This window comes from Mustela putorius, unplaced genomic scaffold, assembly GCF_011764305.1.
Source record: "Mustela putorius furo isolate JIRA1106 unplaced genomic scaffold, ASM1176430v1.1 tig00000508_pilon_pilon_pilon, whole genome shotgun sequence".
NCBI lineage: Eukaryota > Metazoa > Chordata > Mammalia > Carnivora > Mustelidae > Mustela > Mustela putorius.
Window position 1 is genome coordinate 14832364 of NW_025421402.1, and position 19975 is coordinate 14852338.

The following is a 19975-nucleotide window of genomic DNA, read 5'->3' on the forward strand; positions in this document are numbered from 1 at the left end:
CTTCAAAGGAAATTTTAAAATAAACAACTTCTCTAGGAAGTGGGAGAGGAACTGCTGCTGATCTTGGCTTTTTTTTTTTTTGCCCTAAGTGGGACAGGAGGCCATTGCTTGAAAAGTATCCCTCAAACAGCATTGATTGCTGAAATGTGTTGAGAAGTACTGTATAGCACTAAGTAAAAGGGAGGGTTCATCCTATGTGAGTTGCTTAGTAGCTCTGTGATTGTGAGTCACCTAAAATTTTGATATCTCAATTTCATCTTCTGTAACATCAGGATCATTCTAGCACACACATCAACCGGTTTTCATAAGGATCGAATGAGTTAAAAATCTATACAGTGCTTAGGATAACATATTTGCTATTACTATTATTATCATAAGATCTTTTATAAATGCTCCCTTCAGCTTATTACCTGGATATAGCCCAAACCTGAACAAATTGAACTTGATTCTTTTAAGAAATTCAAAATCTCAAGATACTGTGATTTTTTCCTAGCAAATCAGCACGAATTAAACAATGAAAACACTCAGTGCTGTTAAAGAAATGCTCAAAGCTGCCTCTTCTCCCTCTGCTGGTGCAGAGCTAAGTTGGTACAACCACTTCAGATCTTAATAAATTGTTTTGCGGTGCACCTGGATGGCTCAGTGGGTTAAAGCCTCTACCTTCCGGTCAGGTGATGATCCCAGGACCCCGCCCCCCCCTCCGGCTCTCTGCTCAGCAGGGAGCCTGCTTCCCTACCTCTCTCTCTCTCTCTCTGCCTGCCTCTCTGCCTACTTATGATCTCTGTCTGTCAATAAATAAATAAAAACCTTTTAAAATAAATAAATAAATAATTTTGCTATATTTCCTTGGAAAAGAATGGAAGAAAATATGCCAAACGAAAACAGTGGTCACTGATCTGTGCTGCATGCAGTATGTAAACATTATTTTGTTCACACAAAAATGTCCTGAATATGATCTTAAAGCCGGGATGAAAATACTCGTAGCACAAGGTAGAAATGTATAGGTATCAGAAGAGTCATCGATAAAACGTGATGCAGAGTTAGTGTGGAAAAGTGGCTTTCAACAAAATAATTGCATCAAGTTTCAGGTGATCAAAGCATTTGTGCAAGCTGGAGTCTACATTGGCAGGGAAGGAACCTGGCATAATATTTGGTAATAGGGAAAAAACATCAGATAGAGGTCAAGACTGGGCATATTTAGGAAACAGCAAGCCATCCAGTTTGTCTACCCACTGATACAAATGGACATTCTTTGTGATGGCCTGAGTCGGATCTGGAAAATCACAAGCATTGAGTCATGTGACATGAGGCATTAAAAAAAAAAAGAAAAGAAAAGAAAAAAAATTAGGCAAAATGATGTTTAACCTTTTTGGGTTTTTTTTTTTTTTGAGTAAAGCTTTAAAATCATGATACTTTTAAATAAAACTCCTAATTTCTGGAATTTCTAACCTGAATATTGGTCAGAAGGGGCTGCATCCCCTTTGAGAGGGAACACGCTTTCCGGGTCTTGAGGCACACGACGCATGCGCCCTGCACCCACCCCTCATTCCCACTCTCTTGTCGCCCTTTCCCACAGAGGACTCTGCCGTCCACAGAAGGACATTAGAAGCCTGATGAATGGAAACACTGGGGTAAATTTCAAGACCATATTGTCTCTGTGCGTTTCTCTTTTTTTAATGTGATTTATTCATTCAGTAATTTACACCAAGGTAGATCACATCCAAAAGCAATGGCACCTCAAAGCCACTGCATGCACATGTCCTGGCCTGGAGGAAGGGAGGTAGTTGCTGATTCTGTTTAAATGATGTTTTTGGGGGCGCCTAGGTGGCTCAATGGGTTAAAGCCTCTGCCTTCGGCTCAGGTCATGATCTCAGGGTCCTGGGATCGAGCCCCGCATCGGGCTCTCTGCTCAGCCGGGAGCCTGCTTCCTCCTCTCTCTCTGCCTGCCTCTCTGCCTACTTGTGATCTCTGTCTGTTAAATAAATAAAATCTTTAAAAATAAAATAAAATAAAATAAAATAAATGATGTTTTTGTATTTGTTGTTTTAATTTGCCCCCCCCCCAAATCAAAACCAGCTCAGATGTTTTATTTCTTCTCTCTGTTCTCCATTACTTTTTCCTTTCTTTCTTCCAAACAATGCTGAAGGGAAGCATGGCCTGTTCTTTCTTGTGGATGCTTGTCCTGAGGAATATAAAACTCTTTTAAATGTTTAATTAGTATTCATTACCTGAGCTTGGTCCTTTGCCTAGCCCGTGATGTTAATACTTTCTGACATGTATCAGATTAGTATGTTTGCTAATGTTCTTTAAAGTCTTTCCTTTATGCTCTAGAGCTCTCCCCTTACCCACACCCCTCATTTTCACTTTGAACCACCATGCTCTTGAGTCTCTCAAAGGAGTTGATCTACAAGAGATTCTCTTGAGGTTTTTAGGGTTTATTTAAAGAACGTACATTTGTTTTCTATGTAAAAGAATTTCCATGCAAAAATAGATCATGATACATAAGAAACAGTAGATGCATCTCTTTGAGAACAGCAGTCTCTGTTCCATCATGATTATAATACGAACATTTATTGAATGCTTATGAGCCAGTCCCTTTCTTTAGTACTAAACGAGTAATAACACATTTACAATAATTAAATGAACGCTTAGGAAGGAACTCTTCACAACGGTTTCAGCTTCACAATGCAAGAGGTAACTACTATTTTTCCTTCGGCATTGTACAGATGAGAAATTGAGAAACAGAACACAAGATCACTTCCCCAACACACCACAGCTAGCTGGGAGCCCGGCCAGGTTTCAAAGGTAGGCAGTCTGGTTCCAGCACCCCACCTGTACCCACAAGCCCATCTGCCTTCCACCTGTCCCAACCCCAGTGGTTCACAGACGGCCCCGCACACGGGACATGGTCCGTGAGCGCTCCCTGGCTTCATTTCAATTTCATTATGAGACGCTAAGATAAGTAGAAAGGGTCAGATAGGAAACATGGAAACTGCAAATGTGTAGTTATCATTTCAGATGGCAGAAGACATGATAAAAAAAAAATGTTATATTAAGCCCTTATCTAAGACTCTTTCCGGTTCCTTGCTCGTTCTGTCATTTTTTGACATTCACACAAGCACCTTGAAAGATGTAAGATATAAACGATTCTTATAACACGATTCTGTTTTAATCAACCACATGTTTTTATTTTTTAAAATTTGAAAATATAAAAAAGTACAGAAAATTTGTAAGAAATGGCCATGTTTCCATCACCTCAGATTGACCAATGTTAACATATTTTCTTTATCTTTCTTTGTTGGTAATATAAATAAAACAATGAAGAAAAAGTTGCAGTGCCCTTTAGGGGACACAATTTTTTTTCCTTGGCATGATCTACTTTTCTTTGATCAAAGATGCTGGTTCATTGCCAAGAGTGAATCTCTTTCCAGCCAAAGATGAATTTTCCCTTCTAACTCACCCCTTCCCTAAATAACATATAGGAAAAAGCGTGGTGTCTCTAAAACTATCCTTGCAATTGCCTTGCTAAGGTCACCTAAAACAGCTGAATTGTCTTTAAATGGATTAGTTTACAATGGTTTCAGTTTTTCCCATTATCCATTAGGGCAACTTAATAATAGTCTATTTTCAACCTCACAAATACTCCATCTGAAATCTCACTTACAAACCAGTGTCTCTGAAGCCACATTGTTGAAACCTTGAGATTGTCCCTTATCTTTCTCATGAAGTGTTTTTAGATCTCAAGATGGTTTCCAGAGAAATTCTCCACAGAAAGTACAAGAACCAAGAAGTATTGTTTAAGCCTCATACCGTCAACAAAATCCTTTGCTTCTATCAGCTGAATGGCTCATCTGTGAGAAGCCATTCCTCTTCGCATGTTCTGCTTTTGGGAAAAGCTGTTGAGAATGTATCACCTTCACGCCTCCATTGCTTCCCTCATCTTTTGTTCCCAAAAGAATGCCCCAAATATCTTATTCCTGCCATATCCTCCTGCTATTAGTTTTCAACAACGTCTCCTAACCATGAGTGTCTGACAGCTTCTTCACTTACAAGAACTGAGTATCTTCTCTTTGTTGCTTCGTATGGAAACAGTAGCAGTTCAAGCATCATAGACAGGATCCCAGCAGGATCCCAACATCCCTGGGCTGCTGGGTCGTGCACAGGCAAACAAAATAGCATGTAAAATTGTAAGACACTGCATAAATAGTTGCCTTATTTTTTATACAAAAGGTATATTTTAATTAGTTACATCCTTACCTTGCCTTATAAAAATCATCACTATTTACCACACAATAATCACAGATTCACACATGCCAACAAACACTATAATTTAGAGCTACAGGTGAACATGAAGGCAGGGATAACTACCATCCTGTAGGAAGGTGTATAAAAGACTATTATTTTTATCACAGATGCAAACATACTCATACACGCATCTAGAGGTGGAATTGTAGGTGAGAACGTATAAAGTCAATCAGGGTTCCTATTGAGTTTCTTACACAAGAACATGACTGCTGAGGATGAGAAAATGAAAAGAGATTAAACAGTTAAAAATATATCCAGTGATATGAAGCATAGACACAACCCTAATGTACTTGAATGCGCCCCATTACAGACCAGCACATGCTTCTGCAATGACCTTCTGCTAACAAGATTGCATACAGCTGGTAAAGGAGCCTTTTATCTTTATCCACTTATAACCCTTAGATTGGACAAAATTGCCTCCTTGAAGACCAAGGCCTGGCTCAGGCACATTTTGATGTAGGCCAAGATTTTGTACACAGCCCTCGCTGAGCTCAGACAATGTCATCTCTGACCTACTAACCCATTTATGTTTCCCAAAAGTTTTTGTACTATTCCCTCTAATACCCAAAAGGGCAATCACTTTTTTTTTAAGATTTCATTTATTTATTTGACAGAGAGAGATCACAAGTAGGCAGAGAGGCAGGCAGAGAGAGAGGGGGGAGCAGGCTCCCTCCTGAGCAGAGAGCCTGATGCAGGGCTTGATCCCAGGACCCTGAGATCATGACCTGAGCTGAAGGCAGAGGCTTAACCCACTGAGCCACCCAGGCACTCCCAAGGGCAATCACTTTTAGTGTTCCTCATTGCAGGACTACCTACCATGGCCTTACTCAACATCTTCTGGAGGAAGAGCCGTTCGCACCCATACACAATTTGCTCTGAAATTTCTTCTCCATCTAGAATAGCTGGGGATTCTGCATCACAATCAATGCAAACCCTTCTGAAGTCACACCCACTGTGCTTCCCGGTTCAAGATTCCCCCACATTGGTGAGAACTCGCATCTACCCATGCCTATCACTGCTCTTTCTGACTCGACTGCCCTTTGCTCTCTTTGCTGGAGGTTTGTTACCCTCATCATGGTCTCCACAGGGAATTATAACTTGGCTGGAAGCCAAGGGCCTTGCTTCTGAGTCACTGATTTGCAGGACAATACTAGAAAGGATGATACACATTATTGTAACTCTCTGGTCACCACAATATAACCTCAATTCACTAATCCCTACATTGGGATGCACAACAGTCTTGGAAAGGTTCCTTCAGCTGTCCCATGTGTGGTGTGGATACGTTCGTGCAGAGTCTCTTGCACTCTGAGCATAGCCTGGAGTCCGCTCCAGCTGGGGGTCTACGTTCGTCAAGAGACTGTCTCTCCTCTAAGGCTAAGAACCTAACCTTAAAGTCTGTTCAGCTTCACAGATGCCTAAAGCCATAGACAGAACCAGCACTGCTGTCTAGTTAGAACTAGAGTCAGTGTCCCCCAAATGGGAAAATCTGGTCACCCTATAGTGTTGCTAACATGCACTCATGAAATTCCACAGGCCTGGGTTACTCACATTTATCACATTCTTAGAGGCTATATCTTACATTAGTGGTGAGTCAAACCATATTTTTCACTCAATTATGTTTTCTATGAATAAACTCCACAGGCCCTTATCTGTCTTTCTACTCATGAGTCCTTCCTAATTTATCTTCATTTTTCTGATACTAAAAACTCTGCTCTGTTTAGTGTTCCATGCACAATATCTTTGGAGCCCTATGAAAGGAAACTCGCTGTATACAACTACAAAATATCATTGCCAGGTTTTCTTGGCTTATTATTCTGGAAATACATATTCAACTATACTCATCCCTTAGTGTTTTCTACATTGGGATAGAGACTTTTCCTCTTACCATACAGTGTTCTGTTTTTCACTGTATTTTATGATATCTGTTTCACTTTATTTTACAGTTCTGTGCCATTTTAAAACCTATTGTGCTATTCGCTAGTCTTAATGGTAATTCTACTCTTTTCAAACCTTATCGTATAAAAAAGGTAACATTAAGTATTAGAATATGTGATGTGCACGAGAAAGCAAAATAGACCAACTGGGTAATGGCCCACTTTCAATAATATCACACTAATTAGTTTGTAAGAATTTCCTACATTATATTTTTATTCCTAATTTCTACATCGAGTCTGACATTTAAGTGAGGAATCCATATGCTGTGATGTCTTGTCAAATATTCTGCCAAACAAGCCAAATAACGTTCACACTAACTGACATGTTTCAGATACATAATTGTAACTTCATTTGAGCCCAAGCAGAGGCAAGGGGAGAGAGAAAAAAGAAGACGTGACTAAAAAGTAGACTTTTTTTTAAAGTAGACATTTTTAAAAATATACGTTTTGGTATAAAAGGTTTCCCGAGCTTGCTTTGCCAAGAATGTCAGCCAGTTTCAGAAAGTTATTCGCTATCACTGTTTTGCTTGTGTGTTACCCAAACATCAGGTTTCCCAGCATAACAGAGGATCTAAAACTATTATACCTTCCCCACAATGCCATGCCCATCTCTTACATCCCTTAAGGGCCTGGAAGTTTCTGGTTCATCTCAGAATATATAACCTCAATCAGTTTCCAAAAAAGTGACAAGTTAAAAAAAAAAAAAGAAAAGAATAGAAAGATACAAACACAAATCAAAACCCAGAGGAAAACAGCACTTTGGTTCAGCCTACTCGTGATGTCAAATACTGGTCGAGTTCATGCAACAGTTATAGCAGACAACTAAAATTCAGAGCCTTGCTGGTATTTTGTTTATGTTTTTTTAAAAGTCTTGCATTTTATTGAAATGTTTCAATATTTTTAAACTGGGGAATTTGTTAATAAGTTTCCTAAAGAAAGGAAAAGTGTCATGAAGGAGATCTTAGACTACCATGAAAATGAGTCATTAATAAGAATGGCTTTTATGAAGGAAATGAATCTATTTGCTGATTTTTCCCTTACAGTTCTGGGGACACCCCCAGTCAGGAATAGAAATATCTGAGCAGGCGTTCCTTTTCTTTAGTTTATTTTCAATGTCAAAGGATGAAGGGTTTTTTGTTTTTGTGTGTGTTTTTTTTTTTTTTTCCAGCTAGAATATAACTCCAACCCCACTGATTCCCTCGTAAGTCACCTGGAATTAACCACAAGTGATTTTTTTTTTAACATGGTAGTAAATCAAAACTGCCATCCTAATAGGTTGAGTTAACTGTTCCAAGCCTGTGACGTATTTGTCAGCCAGAAATAGTGTGGTTTGCCCTTTCTTCATTAACTCAATAGGCTATATCCAAACCCTCGGTTCTATTTACATCTGTAGCTTTGGTCTTTTGTATAAGTTGTACTGAAGGAAGAATCTGAATTCGAATGATCAAAATTACCACAATTTCATCAGGCAGGACTTTACCAAGAAAGGTGACTGAGGCCATGCCTACAAAGCTTAAAGTCTCCTTCCTTTGCCAGAAAGATGAGAGAGAGAGAGAGAGAGAGAGAGAGAGAGATGTGGGACACAAAGAGGGAGAGGAAGAAAAAACAGATTGAAAAAATAAAGACAATACAAGTGCTGATAGTGTCAATTTTAGAAAGGGGAAGTACTGCAGAGTATAGTGAATATACCTGCCTATACTGTATTATAATCATTAAGCTTGGTAAGAGATGAGATCTTAATTATTTCCATCACAAATAAAGGAAATTTCATGACATGATAGAGGTACAGTCACTACAGAGGCAATCACATCACAACGTATGATGTACCAAATCTACATGTTGTTATATGTCAAATACATTTCAGTTTAAAAAAAAAAAAAAAAGAAAAGGAAGGGAATCACACAAACTTTATTCCATTGTCTCTCTTCAGTTCACCAGGCTGGGATCCAAGGTAGCCGTCCTTATTACCCTACGCAAGATACTCTAATTGTATGTCTTCCTTTCTACTTTATGATACATGGGGAAATCTCCGTCTCTCTAGCAGCGTCTTACATTCTTTCAATAACCCCCGTTGTCTACACAACAAGGTTCAGACCTTAGGCATCCTTTCACGACCAAACTTCTTCATCCCAGCATGGCCTCGGGTCCATGACCCTTCACTGCACTGAACTACATCTATTTCTCTATGAATACCAAGACCTTTCCTCAATCATCCCTTTACCTGGGTGTCTCCGTCTACCTTGGAAGTTCCCTCTGCCTTTTAGGTCTTTGTAAAGTACATACAGTTTCAAAACCAATCAATTTTCACTCCCTTGAATTATTTTCCAATTTCCTCTTCTGAAAAGATCACGGTTTACTTTTCTCCTCTATGCTCCTAGAGCATGTGGTCTACATTATTTTATTTTGTGTCCTCTTTATATTTACGTGTGTTTTTTATTACTCGAGAATATGAGTTTTGAGGTCCCTGATGAAAAGTTCTGACATATGGTGTGTAATGAATAATTGTGGGATGAATGAGTGGGGAAATAGTTTTTTTCTTTTTAAATCTTACTTCATCACACAAAGTTAAAGGAAGTTTTACATTATGGCTAATTAAAAAACATTGAATACTTAACTCTATTCATAATTCTAGGCTGGCCATAAAACAAATTGTAAAGAAGGTAAACTTTTCCGGCTTTTGCTCTCTTTAGGTTAAAATTTTCTTCAGTTAAGTTAAAATTTTCTTTAAGTGAAAATTTTTGACCTGAGTGGCTCAGCCGGTTAAACATCTGCTTTCACCTCAGGTCCTGATCTCTCTCTCAGTCATGATTTCTTGGGCTGGAGATCAAGCTCAGCAGGGAGCCTGTTTCTCCCTCTCCCCCGCCCCTGCTCATGCTCTCTCTCCCACTCTCTCTCAAATAAATAAATAAAATGTTTTAAAAACAAATTTCCTCAGACCTTTCACATCTAAGTAAACTTTGTGCTTCTCCAACTGCCTAGAACTCTCTGAATTTTCCAGAGCTCCAACCTAGCCTCCCAGAAGTCTCCTTTTCTAGACTCAACTTTTCCCTGAAATTCAGAAAACTGAAATGGTTACCTTAAACTGGGAACATAGGAGATCAGGTGTCAGAAAGCCTGTTTCCTGGAGCTACACAGGAAAAGTAGTGACTTAGCTAGTACGAAGGGAAAAAGTGGTTCCAGCGACACTGGTCCAAATACTTGGGGGTCTTTATAATGAGAAGAAAACAGCTTCCCCTTGCCTACCTCCTCCTAAAGACGACAGAGCAAAGCAAAAAAAGACAAATCTTCTATTTACAAGAACACGTTGTCTTTTTAATTCTTTTATTCATGTAAAATATGGTAAAGTTAAAACAAATAATAAAATAAAATATCCTAGAGAGGTTTTTTATGTTTATTACATTTGTACAAAAAATTTCCAATTATGTGAACATAAAAACTGATCTTCCCTTCAAAATTAATAGGTTAGAGGCCCATATTTCATTTTGAGCAAAAACTCAATTTATTCTAAGAAGGGAAAGTAGAGTACATGCTGATTTCTCTCCACACTGTATCCAATAGAAAGTAAGCAGAAATTCTTCTCTAAATTCTCCTTCAAATTCTTTGTAGATCAGTGAAGATCAAAGTAAAGGTAATTTAGAAAATCCTAGCCTGGCACTGAAGTTATGCTGCAGGAAAGGGTAAAAATTTGGCTTACGGGAAAAATAAGAAAGAAAATGATTTTTTTTCTTTAAATGAAAAGTGGTGAATATAGACTCTGTGTAATCTATTAAGAACACACATGGTAGAATCAGAGGAGAACTAAACTCCAGATGCCAGCTGAACATCTCCAAGTTGGGGGGAACTTAGAATCCATTTTGTCATTCATAAAATAGGGATAGTGGTGTACATTCTGAACTAGCCTTCTGGACAGAAAGCAAACCATCAGTTTCACTCCCACCTAAATAAGAACAAGCGAGATACACTATAACATTATAGTTAAAAAAAAAAAATTCAAGGGACACCTAAGTGGTACAGTTGGTTAAGCAACCAATTCTCAATTTCGCCTCAGGTCATGATCTCAGGGTCATGAGATTGAGCCCAGCGTCAGGCTCCACGCTCAGCACAAAGTGTGCTTGAGATTCTCTCTCTCTCTCTCTCTCTCTGTCTCTCTGCCCCTCCCTACCCTCCCACATGTGCTCTCTCTCCAAAATAAATAAAATCTTTAAAAAATAATAAAATTTTAAAATTTTAAAAATAACAATCCATTCAAGAGGTGAGGCTGCAAAGAAACCTAAGTGAACTAAATTCCAGGAAGTGATGAGACTTCCCTGGGAGAGAAGAGACCTGCGTTGCTTTCATCCCATACAGCACAGCAAAAGGAAACTACCAGAGACAGTCCAACTTCCAGTAATGTTTAATGGCTTCATGCAGGCTACCTGGTCAAGTTAACGTTCCAAGGATCCCCAGTCACAGAGCAACTTTTTACCTGCCTGCCAGCCCTTCATTGTAGGCTTTGTCCAACATAGGGGAGAGAGTGGCCGAGCCTCTGAGAAGAGCCTGGGGGCTGAAAGAGAGCCCCTCCCCAGGAACATGGGACCTTTCTGCATGCAAGGCAGAGCTCTGCTAGAAAAAACTGATGGTCATAATACTAAGACACAAAGCCAGCTTACTAGCCCTCATGAGCAGAAAAGTAAATTCTTTAAGAAAATTAGCAAATTAGAAGCAACTGGGTGACTCAGTTGGTCAAGTGTCTGCCTTCAGCTCAGGTCATGATCCCAGGGTCCTGGGATCAAGCCCCGCATCGGGCTCCCGGCTCATTGGGGAGCCTGCTTCTCCCTTTCTCTCTGCTCCTCCCCCTGCTCCTACTCACTCACTCTCTCTTTCTCTGTCAAATAAATAAATAAAATCTTTTAAAACTTAGCAAATTAAATCCAACAATATGTACAAAATTAACTCTATTTGGAGTTTATCTCAGGAATGCAAAAGTTACTTAAAGAGGTGAAAACAGCCAGTGTATGTCATTTATGTTAACATAGGTCTTGCTGCTAATGTGGCATGTTAACAAGTGACAATAATGGGTTATGATGTAAACAGAATAAAAAGGGTATAAACCTCAAGATATGCTTTAAATGTAATACTGGTATCTACTCAAGATTTTTAAAACCTCTCAGACAAATAGGAGTACAAGAGAACTTCTTCAGGGCATTTATGAAAAATCTATAGGTAACATTATACTTAGTAGTCATTATAGCTATTCTTAGCAGTCAATATATAATATCTATTATCTCCATACAAAATCATTATATTTCAATTAGCTGGTAACATACCACTGGAATATAAAATACAATAACTTACATATAACTTGAAAAACATTTCAAAAAAGTGTCTACAGTAAAGATTAAGAAACCATGCTGATTGCTTTTTGGCCTTTTGGCTAAGATTGAGTGTAGAAACCACACTGAGAGAAATTGGACAAGACATTCATAGATACATATTCAATGCTCATGCATTAGAGAACATCATATGTTAAGATGTCCAATCTTTTCCAAAGTTTCCAATCTTTGGAAAGTATCAACTTTGCTGATACTCAAAATATCAGTATAACTTTTGTAGAAATAAATTGATTTTAAAATTTATATGGAAATTCAAAGGATCTAGAGTCAAAAAAACAAGAATAGACTTGGAGAACTTACACGACCACCTGATGTCAATAGTTACAATGATACGATAGTAATCACAATGGTCTAGGATTGTCAATTATAAACAAATATAAATCAATGAAACAGAAAACCCATAAAGAGATCCACACATATAATATCAGTCAATATTGGAGAAAGGCAGCAGACATTTCCATAAGGAAAGCCAAGTATTTTTAACAAATAGAGTTGAAATACATTGATTTCCTAATATGAAAAAAATAAAACAATCCTACCTTACTCAATATACAAAAAGCAATTCAGGGGCGCCTGGGTGGCTCAGTGGGTTAAAGCCTCTGCCTTCAGCTCAGGTCATGATCCCAGGGTCCTGGGATCGAGCCCCGTGTTGGGCTCTATGCTCAGCGGGGAGCCTGCTTCCTCCTCTCTCTCTCTCTGCCTGCCTCTCTGCCTACTTGTGATCTGTCTGTCAAATAAATAAATAAATAAATATCTTTTAAAAAAGCAATTCAACTTAGACCATGAACCTAAGCATACATAGAAGAACCAAAAAGCTTCTAGAAAGTATTTAGAATATCTTCATAAACTTGGAGTTAGACAAAGAATATTTTAAACAAGATTGTAGAAACACTAACCACAAAAAGGAAAAGAAAAAAAAAAGACAAGTTGGACTGTACCAAAATTTTAGGTTTCTGTTCATCCAAAGAAAAGGAATAGGCAAATAAAAAGAATGAAATCTTGCCATTTGTGGCATGTACATAGAAAGTATTATATCAGTGAAGTAAGTCAGAGAAAGACAAATACCATATAATTTTACTTATATCTTAGAATTTAAAAACAAAACCGATGAACAAACAAAACAAAAACAGACTCATAAATGCAGGAAATAACCTGGTGGTTGCCAGAGGGGAGGGCTGGTAGGAGGGAGAGCAAAATAGGTCAAGAAGATCACGAGTGACAAACTTCCAGTCGTGGGATAAATACTTCAAAAGGATATAAAGTAACCATGGGGAATATAGTCACTAATATTGTGATTATTTTGCATGGTAACCTATGGTAACTGGATTCATTGTGGTCATCATTCCATAATGTACATAAATGTCAAATCACTATGTTCCATAAATGAAACTAATATAATACTGCATTTCAGTTACACTTCAGTTAGAAAAATAGCAAGAAAATGAACAGGAAAATCGCAGTTTAGAGAAAAAAATATATTTATGACACATATCTGACCAAGAATACAAATACAGAGCACATAAAAAACTGTTTTGAACCACTAATTTAAAAAAAATAATAAATAAAATCTTTAAGGGCGCCTGGGTGGCTCAGTGGGCTAAAGCCTCTGCCTTCAGCTCAGGTCATGATCCCAGGGTCCCCTGATCGGAACTCTGCTCAGGAGGCCTGCTTCCCGTCCTCTCTCTGCCTGCCTCTCTACCTACTTGTGATCTCTGTCAAATAAATAAATAAAATCTTTTAATAAATAAATAAAAATTTTACAATTTTAAAAATAGGCAAAATTCTTAGACACTCACTTTTCAAAGCAAGATAAACAAATGGCAACCAGACTCTGAAAAATTGCTCAGCTCGTTAGTCATCAGGGAAGGGAAAATAAAACTTCAAGGAGATATTATTTCATATCCTATAGAATGGCTAAAATCAAATCACAATATCAAATTTGGTGAGAATATGTAGGAATCAGAACTCTCCCATGTTGCTCTTGGTGGAAATAGGAAATGGAGAAATGTCATCTTCTTATAAGGCTAAACATATGACCCAGAAATCCCAATCCTAGGTATTTACTGAAGAGACATAAAAACATATATCCAAATAAATCTCAGTTTGAGAATGTTAAAGGAGCTTTAGTCATAATTGCTGAAACTGGAAAAATTCCAAATGTTTATCAGTTCGAGACAGGAAATATAAAGTATAATATATTAATAGAGTGGCATATTCCTCATCAATTAAAAAACAAAACAAACAGACACAGCCACCAAAAAGAATGAAATCTTGTCATTTGCAACGATGCAGCTAGAGCTAGAGTATATTACACTAAGTGAAATAAGTCACTCAGAGAAAGACAAATACCATATGATTTCACTCAAATGTGGAATTTAAGAAACAAAAAAGATGAACAGGGGAAGGGAAGGAAAAATAAAATAAGATGAAAACAGAGAAGGAGACAGACCATACGAGACTCTTAACTCTAGGAAGATAGTCTTCTTTACCCCAAAGTGTACTGACTTAAATGTTAATTTCATCTAAAACCATGGGAGACTCTTCCCTCTAGGAAACAAACTGAGGGTGGCTGGAGGGGAGGTGGGGTGGGCGGTGGGGTCCCTGAGCGACGGATACAAAGGAGAACACGTGGTGTAACTGAGCTCTGGGTGTTGTATGTAACAGAAGAATCACCGAATTCTACCCCCGAAACTAATAATACAGCATATGTCAACTAAATGGAATTTAAACTAAAACAAACAGACAGACATAGTACAACATGGAAATGTAAAAAAATATGTTGAGTGAAAAAAAAAAAAAAAAAGCCTTACACTAAAGAGCAGATCATACGTGTTTATAATTACATGAAGTTCAAGAACACCTAAAGGACAGTAGTGCTGGATCTGCGGTTTTACTTTCCATGGTTTTAGTTACCCACAATCAATCACGGTCAGAAGCAGAGGATCCTCCCCTGACATAACAGTCAGAGGCTCAGTAGTAGCCTAACCCGGTCACCATCCCTCCATCATCCCTCACCTCCTCTCCTCACAGAGCATTTCATCATCTCTCAGCATCATAAGAAGAAGGGCGAACCCAAAACAATAAGATGTGTTGAGAGAGAGAGAGAGACCACACTCAGATAATTTATGATACTGTATTGTTACACCATTCCATTTTATTATTAGGTATTGTTAATCTCTTACTGTACCTAATTTATAAATTAAACTTTGTCATAGATGTGTGTATGCACAGGAAAAATATAGTATATATAGGGTTTGGTACACCTGTGGTTTCTGGCATCCACTCGGGGTCTTGGAGCATATATCCTACTTTGAATAAAGGAAGCATTACTGTGACAGCAATTAAAAATGGTTCTCCTGGGATTGTGAAGGGTGCAAAGGGACACATGGCAACTTTCTGGAATGACAGACATATTCTACATATTGTTTGAGGTGATGATTGCATGATTATATGCAATTGTCAAAATACATCAAGCCAAATCCATTAGATGATTATATATAAATATCTGAACTTAAAAAGTAATGTATGTATGATATATAAAGAAAAATGGTACATATTTCATTGATCGTTTCATAAAGTTCTTCATCTAGCTCTACATATATAATAAATTAAGTGAGAGCTTAGCACAGTGGCTGACAACTGAAATATTTTATTTTGATGTTCTCTTAAAAATGCTGCCTTAACAGGGCACCTGGCTCAGTGAGTTAAAACCTCTGCCTTCCGCTCAGGTCATGATCCCAAAGTCCTGGAATCTAGTCCCCTATCGGATTCTCTGCTTCATGGAGAACCTGCTTCCTCCTCTCTCTCTCTGCCTGCCTCTCTGTCAACTTGTGATCTCTGTCAAATAAATAAATTAAATATTTTTTTAAAATGCTGCCTTGAAAAAAAAATGCTGCCTTGTTCAAAGAAGTGGGTTTGTATATGTAATTTTAAAAAAACAAAAGCAAAACAAAAAACACCTCTCAGTAGAGGGACAGAGTCATCGAAGCAATCCCTCCCAATAGCTACCATCCACATTCTCCTGCACAGGTATTCCATCTCTTACAAAACAGAAATCATTACCCCTGAAAGTGGAGATGAGAGTTCAAAATAAGTGCGTTGCGAGCATTTCAAAGACCTAGAAAGATGTTTGGAATCGTGAAGATTAACAACCTCCCAACGGTTGAGGGCAATGGCTGTGATTTTTCTTTCCAGGCTGCCTCAGTCGGGCAAGTCCTGAAGCAGCAGGAGCTAAGGCGTTCCCTTCCGAAGATACAGCGGAGCCCGCGATCCAGCCTGCTGTGCCCTGTCTGGGAGTGGACATCTTCAGGTTGTCCGGGAATCCTTGCAAGCGCGCTGCTGGGGGCAACAGAAGCTCCCCGTCCACCTGGTGCACCTCCAGAGAGGCTCAGCTCAAGCCAACAGAGAAGCTGGAAGCGCCAACAGGAGCATCAGGACTTCGGATTGTCCAGGGTGCAGACCCTCCCCTGAGAACATGTAAGGAAATTACATGGTTTTGTTGTGATCTTAACCCCCTTTCCACTGTCAGAGCCCTAGAGCCGGGATGTGTTCAGCTTTTATAAGTTTCAGTCACTGATGCCTTGCGTTAATAAGTAGTCTAGATTAAATCCCCTTGCTTTAATCAATCAAGAAAAAGTAATACCTTTGTGTATTTTCAACTTAAGACACGTTATCCAAACTTACCTGAAGGTTTTATTCAACTGTTGTTCGATTTAATACTATTCTGAAATATATAAATATATAAGGTTCCTTAGAATAATGCTGAGAAACATATCATCACAAAACTCTCCTCTCTGATAGAGCTTTCCTCAAAGAATGATCTGGGGGAGGAAAACACAGTTCTACAAAAATTCTGTGGGCATGAGCTTTAGAGAAATGTTCTTCTCTTCAACCTCTCTACTCATAATACACGAATATGAGAGGTCGATGCGGGTCCTTTAATAAAGGACGCCAGCCTATCTGAACACGGAACTCTTTTTAAATAAAACAGTCACTAATATCCACACTTGGAAAAATACTAAGTCATCTCACGTGGTTTTGTGATACTTTGTGCAAAGCTGTGACGAATGACCTGGGCTTCCGCATCAAGGGAAAACTTGAAAGTGGGGTTCAAAGTTTCATCGCGAATTTCACTATTCATTTTGGAGAAACAACTAATTCGTCATTTGATGCTGACATTCCTGGAGTTTATTTCCCAAGGCAGAAAGTTAAAAAAAAAAAAAAAAAAACAGAGCAAAAATAGATACAGAGATACTGTTAGATACAATGGATACTGTTAATGGCTCTAATTTAGGACTTGAGTTATTTTGACTTTTGACAGCATCGACAATGAAGACGTAGTTGTATTTCAGAGACAGAAAGTTGCTTCCTGCATCTGAACACTCATTAGCCTTGGAGAAAGAAAGTGTGGTTTTCTCCAAGCTTTGTATGATTTTGAACAAGAAGGTTTACTCCCTGCCCCATTTTTTTTATCCTCTGTGCAACATACAGTTGATGATATCAGCCCCAGAAATTTAGGTCTGCAGTGGGGATAATATCCAAGGGAAGGGGTGCATTTAAATTTGTTTTGAAAAATCCAAAACACTGTCAAATGTGAAGTATGATTAAGATATAAATTTCAAAGGCAGAGAAGCTGGACACCTTGTAGACAAAGAAGGTCAGAGGCCAGGAATGACTGGCAGTTTTCCCAGGAAGTATGTAATTGTTGCTCCTTTTCCAGCACAGGCTTTCTCTTAACCCTTTGGAGGTGGGGGAGCAAGAGATGTTTGCCAAAATGGCCAATAGCTGGAAAATGCACTATTTTACTTCTTTTCAGTCTTAAAACAATCAGAGAAAGATCCCTGACCTTCCAGTTTGGCCAAGAAATTCAACAGAGAGAAACACAAGTGAATCACAAAAAAGTTCAAAGAATTTGAATTTCCAAGAGAACTAAAGGAATTTATTACTCTACCTTACCATTCACATGTGTGAAGCTGAAGATACTTTGATACTTCCAACAAATGCGTGTCATATTTCTGCACATATGTAACTTGAATATCAGCTCTCTGTTTTCCCAAATCTTACAGCATAAGGGGGATAACCTTTTTAGTAACATTTGAATTCAAAAGGCTTACAAAATCACCCTAAATTCACTGAGATCTGGAGAGCTTACATTTTTCTGTGTCCTTTCCTACTCCAGTTCCCGTCTTTGTCTGAAGCATTCACCTCTCTTCTAGGCCTTGCCCCAATACCATGCTGGTGTTCTCTTTATCCCCAAATACTACTCCCACAGAACCTGAGCCTCAATTGAAAGTTTATGGGCAATAGAAGAATTAACCTGAATTACTTCACAGAAGATAAGCTTAAATGTTGTATGTAGACATTCCAGCTTCAACCATTTCCCTGAAAATACCCTCCTCCTTCGGGAATTTGCATGGACTCTTGCTCTTTCCTGGGCTACTATGTATGAACCCTAGCTCTTTTCTTCTTCTTCTGTCTTCCCTAAGGGTCCTCCAGAAATGAAGTGAATAATGTATATTTTTGCACTAATGAGAATCACAATTTAATGTAAATATAAAGATTATTGGCAGAAATAAAGTGCAGTTTAAATATTAACCTGATTTTTCTCTCTCAGAAGAAGGTAATGGGGGAAGAGAGCTTAAGGCAACATAGGACTGCCCTTGCCTTCTGAAGGTGTTGGGTGAGCTAAGAGTATAAAGCCATGAAGGGTAAAATCCTGGAGGAAATGATCTTTTGTTAGCAGGAAAAAAACCTCCTTTTTTGGGAGGACAGGAGGGAGTAAAGTTAAGTCTTGATATGATTTTGTATAAACAAGAAAGGACTGGATTTCTTTGTGTAATAAGGTAGGAAAGTTGTCTTGTTTTGTAAAGCTGAGAGGTAGGTAAATGTATATTCACTTTATTAGTCATAAATACATCTATATACACATTATATTTTGATTTATAAAAAAATTCATTAAAAAAAACTGAGCGAGCCATGGGGCACCTGGGTGGCTCAGTGGGTTAAGCCTCTGCCTTTGGCTCGGGTCATGGTCTCAGGGTCCTGGGATTGAGCCCCGCATCGGGCTCTCTGCTCAGCAGGGAACCTGCTTCTTCTTCTCTCTCTCTCTCTTTGCCTGACTTTCTGCCTACTTGTGATCTCTGTCAAATAAATAAATAAAATCTTTAAAAAAATTTTTTTTTTAAAAACTGAGCCATTTTTCCAAAACACAAAAAAGTCTGAAAGCTAAAAGATAAGCATGACAACAAATCACATTTAGTTCCATTTTTTTTAATTAGATATATTGTTAAAGAGTGGCTGGATGGCTCAGTCGGTTAAGCATCCAGCTCTTGATTTGGGATCAGGTCATGCTCTCAAGGTCCTGCAAAGGACCCAAGGACCCAGCCCGCCCAAGCCAGTGCTGGGCTCAGTGCTCAGTGGGGAGTCTGCTGGACCTTCTCTCTCTCCTTCTCCCTCTGCCCTTTCCTGCACCTGCCTCCCGTTCTTGCTCTATGTAGGAAGGAAGGAAGGAATGTTTTAAGAGTATAGGAGGAAAATGGCTGCAAAGGGTAGTTTGCTCAGTGGATCTCTCTTTTTGTTTCCGCAGAAAGGAACAGCTTAGGGTAAGTTTCATGCCTCAGTGGACCTGGCCTGCATTCAGGAGTGAAGGACTTGAGTTCTCGTGCATACGCAGAAGATAAGATACTGTGACCTTGAGAAAGGCATTTCTCTGAAATTTTATCTGTGAAGCAAGGATTACATTTCCAAACTGGGAGTGTTTACCAAATTCAAATTCTTATTTTATAGGTAAAGCAATGGAAGACCAGATTGATGAAAGAACTTGATCGAGGACACAGATGTTCTTTCTGATCACAAGGCCTTGGGTGCAACCCTGAGCTCAAGCTTCCAGTGGTCTGACCCCGTGAATGGACTCGGCAGAAGCAGCTGCTCTGTGTCCCTATCAGAGTTCTGTGGGGTCCAATGGGAGTGAAATGTAAACGCACCTCAAGGACAATGTTCCTGGGCTCTGAGGGCAGAGCTGTGCCTTCTCATGTAAGTGAAAAGTTGTTACTTTTGACCTGAGATGGGTTGTATGGTAGATCTACTTGTTTCTTTTTTCCGACATTTCGCCCCTTCTATTTTTGGAATTAAATCCGTATTAACACTTATTGTTTCCCAGCGGAAGCAAGTTAGTCACATTTCTCTGGTCAACAGTGCCATCTGGTGGACACCTAGAAGATCTCTACATTGGCTTCTAAGGGAAAGTTCTAGGATCACAAGGGTCTTCAAGCAGCATCAGGCCACAGGAGCAGGTTACACATTAGTTGTTTGGTTAAACATCTCAGTCCTTACCATAGTGGGGGAGCTCACGAAAGCAGGAAGAGG